The following is a 9,862-nucleotide window of genomic DNA, read 5'->3' as shown; positions in this document are numbered from 1 at the left end:
AGAACATCAGAGCGGATGCCTTATCACGGCAGTACTCCGAGCTGTCCGGGGAGGAGTCGATTCCGACTTCGGTCATACCTCCGAATCAGATCCTGGCCGCCATTCGCACCAGCCTGACCTCTCCCCTGGGTGAGCAGATTTTGGCGGCTCAATCTGGTGCTCCCTCTGGGAGACCCAACGGCAGGTGTTTTGTGCCTGAGGAGTTGCGCACTCGGTTGTTGCGAACCTACCATAACTCCAAGGCCGCGGGGCATCCTGGAAAGAATCAGCTGTCCTGGGCTGTTTCACGTCTGTTCTGGTGGCCTTCTCTACGTTCCGACATCGCCGCATATGTAGCGGCATGCTCCGTTTGTGCCCAGAGTAAGTCCCCTCGGCACCTTCCGTTGGGCCTTTTGCAACCCATAGCCACCGGGGAGCGTCCATGGTCACACCTGGGGATGGATTTCATTGTGGACCTCCCTGCATCCCGAGGCCATACGGTCATTCTCATGATAGTGGATCGGTTTTCCAAAATGTGCCACTGTGTACCTCTCAAGAAGTTACCCTCTGCACAAGAGTTGGCCTCGATTTTTGCCAGGGAGGTCTTCCGGTTGCACGGTTTGCCCAAGGAGATTGTGTCGGATCGGGGGAGTCAGTTTGTGTCCAGGTTCTGGCGCGCCTTTTGCTCCCAGTTGGGGATTCATCTCTCTTTCTCATCGGCCTACCACCCTCAGTCCAATGGGGCCGCAGAACGATCCAATCAGGCCTTGGAGCAATTCCTTCGTTGCTATGTCTCCGATCACCAAGACAATTGGGTTGACCTCCTGCCTTGGGCTGAGTTTGCCAGGAACACGGCGGTGAACTCTTCCTCTGGGACGTCTCCCTTCATGGCCAATTATGGGTTCCAACCTGCCGTGTTACCGGAGGTATTCTCTCCCCAGGATATTCCGGCTGTGGAGGATCACCTTTCCGTCCTACGTGCTTCTTGGGTACAGATCCAGAGGTCCCTTGAGGTCTCTGCGCAGCGCCAGAGACTCCAGGCTGATCGCAGACGAGCGCCCGCTCCTTCCTACCAGGTCGGAGACCGCGTATGGTTGTTCACCCGCAACCTCAACCTTCGAGTGGCCACTCCCAAGCTGGCGCCTCGCTTTGTTGGTCCCTTCCGAGTGCTTCGCAGGGTAAACCCGGTAGCCTATGCCCTTGCGCTTCCTCCTGGCATGCGGATCTCCAACGTGTTTCATGTCTCCCTCTTGAAGCCACTGGTGTGTTATCGTTTCACTTCCTCGATTCCTCGGCCTCGTCCGGTCCAAGTGGGCAATCGTGAGGAGTATGAGGTGAGCAATATCCTGGACTCACGCCTGGTCCGCGGCCGGGTGCAGTTTTTGGTCCATTGGCGTGGTTATGGTCCAGAGGAGCGTTCCTGGGTTCCCTCCGCAGATGTCCATGCTCCTGCCTTGCTCCGAGCCTTCCACGCACGCTTCCCTCAGAAACCGTTCCTTACTCCGCGGAGGAGGGGCCCTTGAGGGGGAGGTACTGTCATGGTCTTACCTCCTTGCTGTTCTCCTTCGTTTGACATGTGCTGGCGGCCATCTTGGTTTCTGGGTTTCTTGTAGCCTCCCACCCTGCGGCTCCTCCTTCCCACTGGGAGGAGCTGGATGCCTAGCTCATATATATAGGAGGTCTGTGGCTTCAGTTCCCTGCTTGGTCCTACTGTGCTCACATGCTTCTAAGACTGCTGCTGCTTCTGGTTCCTGATCCTGGCTTCGTCTGACTACCCTGCTGATTCCTGATCCTGGCTTCGTCTGACTACCCTGTTGGTTCCTGATCCTGGCTTCATCTGACTACCCTTCTGGTTCCTGATCTCTGGTTTCGCAAGACCCTGCTTCGGTTTAGCCATCCGTTTGGACTTTTGCCTTACAGCTTTATTTTCAATAAAGCCTTCTTATTTCCACTCATCTCTTGTTGTACGTCTGGTTCATGGTTCCATGACATTGACCCTCCTTTGGCAGCAATAACTTCAGCCAAACATTTACTGTAGTTGCAGATCAGACGTGCACAACGGTCAAAAGTAATTCTTGACCACTCCTCTTTACAGAACTGTTTCAGTTCAGCAATATTCTTGGGATGTCTGGTGTGAATCGCTCTCTTGAGGTCATGCCACAGCATTTTAATCGGGTTGAGGTCAGGACTCTGACTGGGCCAATCCAGAAGGCATATTTTCTTCTGTTTAAGCCATTCTGTTGTTGATTTCCTTCTATGCTTTGGGTCGTTGTCCTGTTGCAACACCCATCTTCTGTTGAGCTTCAGCTGGTGGACAGATGGCCTTAAGTTCTCTTGCAAAATGTCTTGATAAACTTGGGAATTCATTTTTCCTTTGATGATAGCAATCCGTCCAGGCCCTGATACAGTAAAACAGCCCCAAGCCATGTTGCCTCCACCCACCATACTTCATAGTTGGGATGAGGTTTTGATGTTGGTGTGCTTTGCCTCTTTTTCTCCACACATAGTGTTGTGTGTTTCTTCATCAACTTTGGTTTCATCTGCCCACAGAATATTTTGCCAGTACTGCTGTGGAAAATCCAGGTGCTCTTGTGCAAACTGTAAATGTGCAAAAAAGTTTTTTTTTTTGGACAGCAGTTGCTTCCTCTGTGGTATCCTCCTATGAAATCCATTCTTGTTTGGTGTTTTATGTATCGTAGATTTGCTAACGGGGATGTTAGCATATGCCAGAGACTTTTGTAAGTCTTTAGCTGACACTCTAGGATTCTTCTACACCTCATTGAGCAGTCTGCACTGTGCTCTTGTAGTCATCTTTACAGGATGACCACTCCTAGGGACAGTAGCAGCAGTGCTGAACTTTCTCCATTTCTAAACAATTTGTCTTACCGTGGACTGATGAAAGGCAGGGCTTTTGGAGATACTTTTATAACCCTTTCCAACTTTATGCAAGTCAACATTACTTAATCGTAGTGTAATGACCGGCAACACGCACAGGGAGGAAAACAGGGAAAGCCCTGCCCAAGGGAGAGGGAAAGGTGGTGACCCCTAACTCACCTTGCAGCTGGCACCTGACTGCCCTGACGTCCCTAGACGGGTTCCTCACCCGTGCGGCGATCACGTGCCTAAACCCTGGCTTTCCCTGAAATGAGCCCTAGATAATGAACGGGCCAGTGGGATCGCTAGTCCTCACCACTGCACTAAGAGGGAAACACCAGGGAGAGGACAGACAAACACAGACAAACACAAACACCCAGGTGGACGGCAACAATTGTCCACAAAGGTCCAACAGGGATCCAGAGGGTAGCGTTCTAAGGCAACACTCAGAGAACGCAGCAACACAGCTCCAGTGGGTCAGAATAGATGTCCAGGCAGGAAGCTCTATATCTGGCAACCAGAGAAGTGTGAGAGGGGAATATAAGGAGGATTGGGAGTGCTGGACAAGGAACAGCTGAGAGAAGGCGCTACGGATCCCTGAGTGAGCCAAAAGGGTTTGTAAAGCAAACCCAAAAAGCTACAATAAGGAAACTTCCCTATCTGACATAGAGCGTGCAGCCAACCGCTGCGACCTCCTGACCCCGGGTACAACGGAGTCAGGCGTGGCTCTTGACACCCTCGTGACAGTACCCCCCTCTCTACGAGGGGCCTCCGGACACTCAGGACCAGGTCTCTCAGGATGAGAGGCATGAAAAATCTGAACTAGCCTGTCGGCGTTTACCTCAGACGCAGGGACCCACATTCTTTCCTCGGGGCCGTAACCTCTCCAGTGCACCAGATATTGGAGAGAGCGGCGGACCCGACGAGAATCAATAATTTTGGATATCTGAAATTCCAAACTACCATCCACGACAACAGGAGGGGGTGGCAGCGGTGACGGTTCTAGAGGTGGAACATATTTTTTGAGTAACGACTTATGAAAGACATTATGGATTTTAAAAGTCTGAGGTAACTCCAGGCGAAAAGCCACGGGGTTGATGATGGCTACAATCTTGTAAGGACCAATAAACCTAGGACCCAGTTTCCAAGAGGGAACCTTCAACTTGATATTCCTAGTAGACAACCACACATAGTCATTCACTCCTAGGTCCGGACCTGGCGACCGTCTCTTATCAGCCATGCATTTGTATTTACCCTTTATATTTTTCAAGTTAGCTTGCACCTTCTGCCATACTGATGAAAGAGATGACGAAAACCGTTCCTCTTCGGGAACCCCAGAAGACCCCCCCTCTTTGAAAGTACAGAATTGGGGATGAAAACCATATGCACCAAGAAATGGTGACTTGCCAGTGGATTCCTGACGGCGATTATTTATGGCAAACTCAGCTAACGGTAAATATGACGACCACAACTCTTGGTTTTCAGACACAAAACATCTTAGATATGTCTCCAGGTTTTGGTTGGTACGCTCAGTCTGTCCATTCGACTGAGGATGGAAAGCTGAGGAAAAGGACAAGTGAACCCCCAAACGGGAACAAAAAGCTTTCCAAAATTTAGAAATAAACTGGGTTCCCCGATCCGAAACAACATCGGAGGGGACCCCGTGAAGCTTCGCGATCTCACTGACGAATACCTGAGCAAGAGTTTTAGCATTAGGTAGTGCGGGTAACGCAATAAAGTGTGCCATTTTGCTAAACCTGTCCACTACTACAAAAATCACTGTTATACCCGCAGACAAAGGTAAGTCAGTGATAAAATCCATAGACAGATGTGTCCATGGTCTATTGGGAATGACGAGTGGTAATAGAGACCCTGCAGGACGTGTATGTGAAACTTTTGCGCGCGCACAGGTAGAACAAGAAGACACAAAATCCAATACATCCTGACGCAACCTTGGCCACCAAAAACGACGAGACAATAGCTCTAAAGTTGCTTTACTACCCGGGTGCCCAGCAAGTGCCGAATTATGATGTTCCTTTAATAATTCGAGACGTAGGTTCAACGGTACAAACAATTTCTCTGAGGGGCAAGAGACCGGGGCGTCCCCCTGGGCCTCTAACACCTTCCCCTCCAAAGCAGAGTGTACCGCAGAGACAACCACTCCTCTTTGTAGAATGGGTACCGGATCACTCACATTACCCCCTCCAGGGAAACAACGAGATAGTGCATCAGCCTTGGTATTCTTTACCCCAGGACGATAGGTAATCACAAAGTTAAACCTGGTAAAAAATAGTGACCACCTAGCCTGTCTAGGGGTGAGACGCTTAGCTGATTCGAGGTACAGCAGATTTTTGTGGTCCGTAAACACAGTGACGGGGTGGACTGCCCCCTCTAAAAAGTGACGCCACTCCTCAAACGCAAGTTTAATAGCTAACAGTTCCCTATTGCCAATATCGTAGTTCTGTTCGGCTGCAGATAGTTTTTTAGAAAAGAAAGCACAAGGACGCCATTTGCCAGGAGACGGACCCTGAGACAGTACAGCCCCCACTCCCACCTCTGATGCATCGACTTCAACAATAAAAGGCTGAGAGACATCAGGTTGGACTAGTACAGGTGCTGAGGTAAACCTCTCTTTTAGAGAGGAAAAAGCAACTTTAGCGGCGTCAGACCATTTAGAAAAATCAGTCCCCTTCCTAGTCATGTCAGTAAGGGGTTTTACGATCACCGAATAATTTTTAATGAATTTCCTATAGAAATTCGCGAAGCCCAAGAACCGTTGTAGTGCTTTGAGGTTCTCAGGAAGATCCCAATCCAAAATTGCCTGGACCTTCCTAGGATCCATACGGAAACCTGACGCAGATAAATAATAACCTAGGAATTGTATCTCCTGAACAGCAAAAACACATTTTTCAATTTTAGCATATAATTCATTCGTCCGTAGGACCTGTAGTACTTGTCTGACATGCTCCTCATGTGTTCTCAGATCAGACGAATAAATTAAGATATCATCTAGGTATATTACCACAAACCTGCCGATTAGATGACTAAAAATGTCATTAACGAAATGTTGAAAGACGGCAGGAGCATTGGTCAGGCCGAAAGGCATAACTAGATTTTCATAATGTCCCTCAGGGGTGTTAAAAGCTGTTTTCCACTCATCCCCCTCTTTAATACGAATCAGATTGTAGGCCCCCCTAAGATCGAGTTTGGAGAACCACCTAGCACCCGCAATCTGGTTAAACAGGTCAGGAATGAGAGGAAGAGGGTATGGGTCTCGGCTGGTTATCCGATTTAATTCACGAAAATCTAGGCAAGGACGCAGGCCCCCATCTTTCTTTTTAACGAAGAAAAACCCTGCAGCCACGGGTGAAGAAGAGGGTCTGATGTGTCCCTTAGCCAAACTCTCGGAGATATAATCCTTCATGGCTTGTCTCTCTGGACCTGAAAGATTATATAACCTGGTCTTGGGTAATTTTGCGCCGGGAATAAGGTTAACCGGGCAATCATAAGGACGATGAGGTGGTAACTTCTGACAACCCTTTTCAGAAAAAACGTCCTCAAAGTCCGAAACAAATGTAGGTAGGGAAGCTATGGAGGCGATTAAGCAATTGTTATTTAAGCAATTTTCTCTGCACGGCTCACTCCACTCCAATATCTCCCTGGCCTGCCAATCCACCACTGGATTGTGCGCTACCAACCAGGGAAGACCCAGCACTACCGGAGCGGGAAGCCCCTCCAGAACAAAACATGAGAGCATCTCGTTATGGTGATCCCCTACCCGAAGGTGTAAATTATGAACCATGTGGGTGAGGTTTCTCTGAGACAGAGGAGCAGAATCAATAGCAAATATGGGAATAGGTCTCCGTAGTGTACAGAGAGACAAACCCATAGTGCGGGCAAAATGGGCATCTATCAAATTTACCCCTGCTCCACTGTCTAGAAAGAAAGAAATAGTCTCTGTCTTATCACCAAAAACAATAACCGCTGGCAACACAAATTGCGATGTACGTATGGAGGAGACGTATACCCCCCGGCTGACATCCTCCACACAGCCTGGGGTTAGTAGTTTTCCGACGGTTTTTTTGTTTCTGAGGAAAGAAGGACAGACATTAATGAAATGACCCCTCTCCCCACAAAAAAAACAACCCCCACGCCTACGGCGAACCTCAGGAGGACGGACCTGACGAGTAGTTCCTCCTAGCTGCCTAGGCTCGTCTAAGTCCGTACAGACTAACTGCTGCTTGGGAGGGGTTACCAATGGCTCCGGTTTTTTCAACCTGTCCCTAAGGCGTCTATCTATACGGATAGAAAGGGACAGAACTGCATCAAGGGAAAAGGGGGTCTCATACAATGCAAGCGCATCCTTAACCCTTTCGGATAACCCAGAGCAGAACTGACTCCTGAGAGCCGGGTCGTTCCATTGGGTATCCGTAGCCCACCTACGGAAGTCAGAGCAGTACTCCTCTACCGGCCGCTCTCCTTGTAGGAGTCTCCGTAATTTTGATTCAGCCAGTGCGACTCGGTCAGGGTCGTCATATATGAGACCCAAGGCCCCGAAAAACTCATCCACTGACCGAAGAGCCTGGGAATCAGTAGGTAAAGAAAACGCCCAGGACTGCGGGTCCACCTGCAGCAGGGAAATAACAACACCCACCCGCTGTTCTTCATTACCAGAGGAGTAAGGACGCAGTTTAAAGTATAGTTTACAGGCCTCACGAAAAGTCAAAAACTTGTCCCTTCCCCCAGAAAATCTGTCAGGGAGAGGGGCCTTGGGTTCCGCAACAACCTGGTTACCAGTAGCAACCGCTGGGCTTGCGGTCTGTTGTAATTGCTGCTGTTGCTGGAGGACCGACGCCTTCAATCCTGCCACCTCCAAAGACAGGCCATAAAATTGTTCGGACAGAGCAGCAATTGGATCCATACTGGATTCTAAGTAGGTAAAAAAATGTTTTTTTTTTTTTTTTTTACCTACACAAAAATAAGGGCCAGATATAATGTAATGACCGGCAACACGCACAGGGAGGAAAACAGGGAAAGCCCTGCCCAAGGGAGAGGGAAAGGTGGTGACCCCTAACTCACCTTGCAGCTGGCACCTGACTGCCCTGACGTCCCTAGACGGGTTCCTCACCCGTGCGGCGATCACGTGCCTAAACCCTGGCTTTCCCTGAAATGAGCCCTAGATAATGAACGGGCCGGTGGGATCGCTAGTCCTCACCACTGCACTAAGAGGGAAACACCAGGGAGAGGACAGACAAACACAGACAAACACAAACACCCAGGTGGACGGCAACAATTGTCCACAAAGGTCCAACAGGGATCCGGAGGGTAGCGTTCTAAGGCAACACTCAGAGAACGCAGCAACACAGCTCCAGTGGGTCAGAATAGATGTCCAGGCAGCTCTATATCTGGCAACCAGAGAAGTGTGAGAGGGGAATATAAGGAGGATTGGGAGTGCTGGACAAGGAACAGCTGAGAGAAGGCGCTACGGATCCCTGAGTGAGCCAAAAGGGTTTGTAAAGCAAACCCAGAAAGCTACAATAAGGAAATTTCCCTATCTGACATAGAGCGTGCAGCCAACCGCTGCGACCTCCTGACCCCGGGTACAACGGAGTCAGGCGTGGCTCTTGACACCCTCGTGACACGTAGGTCTTCTGAGAGCTCTTTTGTGCGAGGCATCATTCACATCAGGCAATGCTTCTTGTGAAAAGCAAACTCATAACTGGTGTGTGTTTTTTATAGAGCAGGGCAGCTGTAACCAACACCTCCAATCTCATCTCATTGATTGGACTCCAGTTGGCTGACACCTCATTCCAATTAGCTCTTGGAGATGTCATGAGTCTAGGGGTTCACATACTTTTTCCACCTGCACTGTGAATGTTTACATGGTGTGTTCAATAAAAACATGGTAACATTTAATTCTTTGTGTGTTATTAGTTTAAGCAGACTGTGATTGTCTATTGTTGTGACTAAATGAAGATCAGATCACATTTTATGACCAATTTGTGCAGAAATCCATATCATTCTAAAGGGTTCACATACTTTTTCTTGCAACTGTATATGGGAGGTGTTATCTCCCCCTAGTGGTAGGCTCAGTGTAATGCAATCTGACACACCTGTAGGTAGGGATTATGCATAAAGATGCACTGCAGCATAGAACAGGTTATATAAAGCATACAAAGCATAACACTACTACTTTGCAGTACCCACATGGGTAGTGGGACACTGCAAGATGCTAAATAAATAAAATAACAAAAGAAATTAGCAAAATAAAAATAACTGTGCCCAGGAAATAGTATTTCTTGCATTAATAATGTATTCATAATGTCCCCCAAAAATAATTGCGCTAAGCTGATAGTGTGCCAGGGTGCCCCCCACAGTAATAGTGCTCCCGAAAGTCCCACCAATAAAAATAATTATCTGCTAGAGTGCACTCAATGCTAACAGTGCCCCAAAAGTAATAATGCCCCCATAGTGCCCAAACTAGTATTCACGTTCCCAGTAGTCCCCCAGTGGTATTAATCCTCCTTACACCGAATGGCAGTAGAAAAATGCCCCCTTTACAATGTGCTCCAGTACAAAAATACCCCCTATAATGTGTGACAATACAAAAATTACCCCCCTTCCTTTCAGATCAGACCACTATATCAGACCTTAAATCAGATCCTTAAATTAAACCTCCATATCCAATCCACAATTTAAACCGCCATAGCAGATCCGCAATTCAAACCACCATATCAGATCAGCAATGTAAACTGCCATATCAGATCCTCAGACCCTCATAGCAGATCCTCAGACCCCCATAGCAGATTCTTAAGCCCCCAGATCAGATGCTGCGGCCCCCTTATCGATGCTCAGACCTCCATATCAGATGCTCAGACCCCCCCATATCAGATGCTCAGGCCTCCCCATATCAGATTCTCTTTCAAGCCCCTATATGATAAGCTAAGGTCTCTATATGCTCAGACAGGACCCCATATGCTCAGACAGGCCCCCATATGAGATGCTCAGA

This window comes from Bufo gargarizans, chromosome 3, assembly GCF_014858855.1.
Source record: "Bufo gargarizans isolate SCDJY-AF-19 chromosome 3, ASM1485885v1, whole genome shotgun sequence".
Classification (NCBI taxonomy): Eukaryota; Metazoa; Chordata; class Amphibia; order Anura; family Bufonidae; genus Bufo; species Bufo gargarizans.
The sequence above is the reverse complement of the archived record's forward strand: the minus strand, read 5'-3'. Positions refer to the sequence as shown.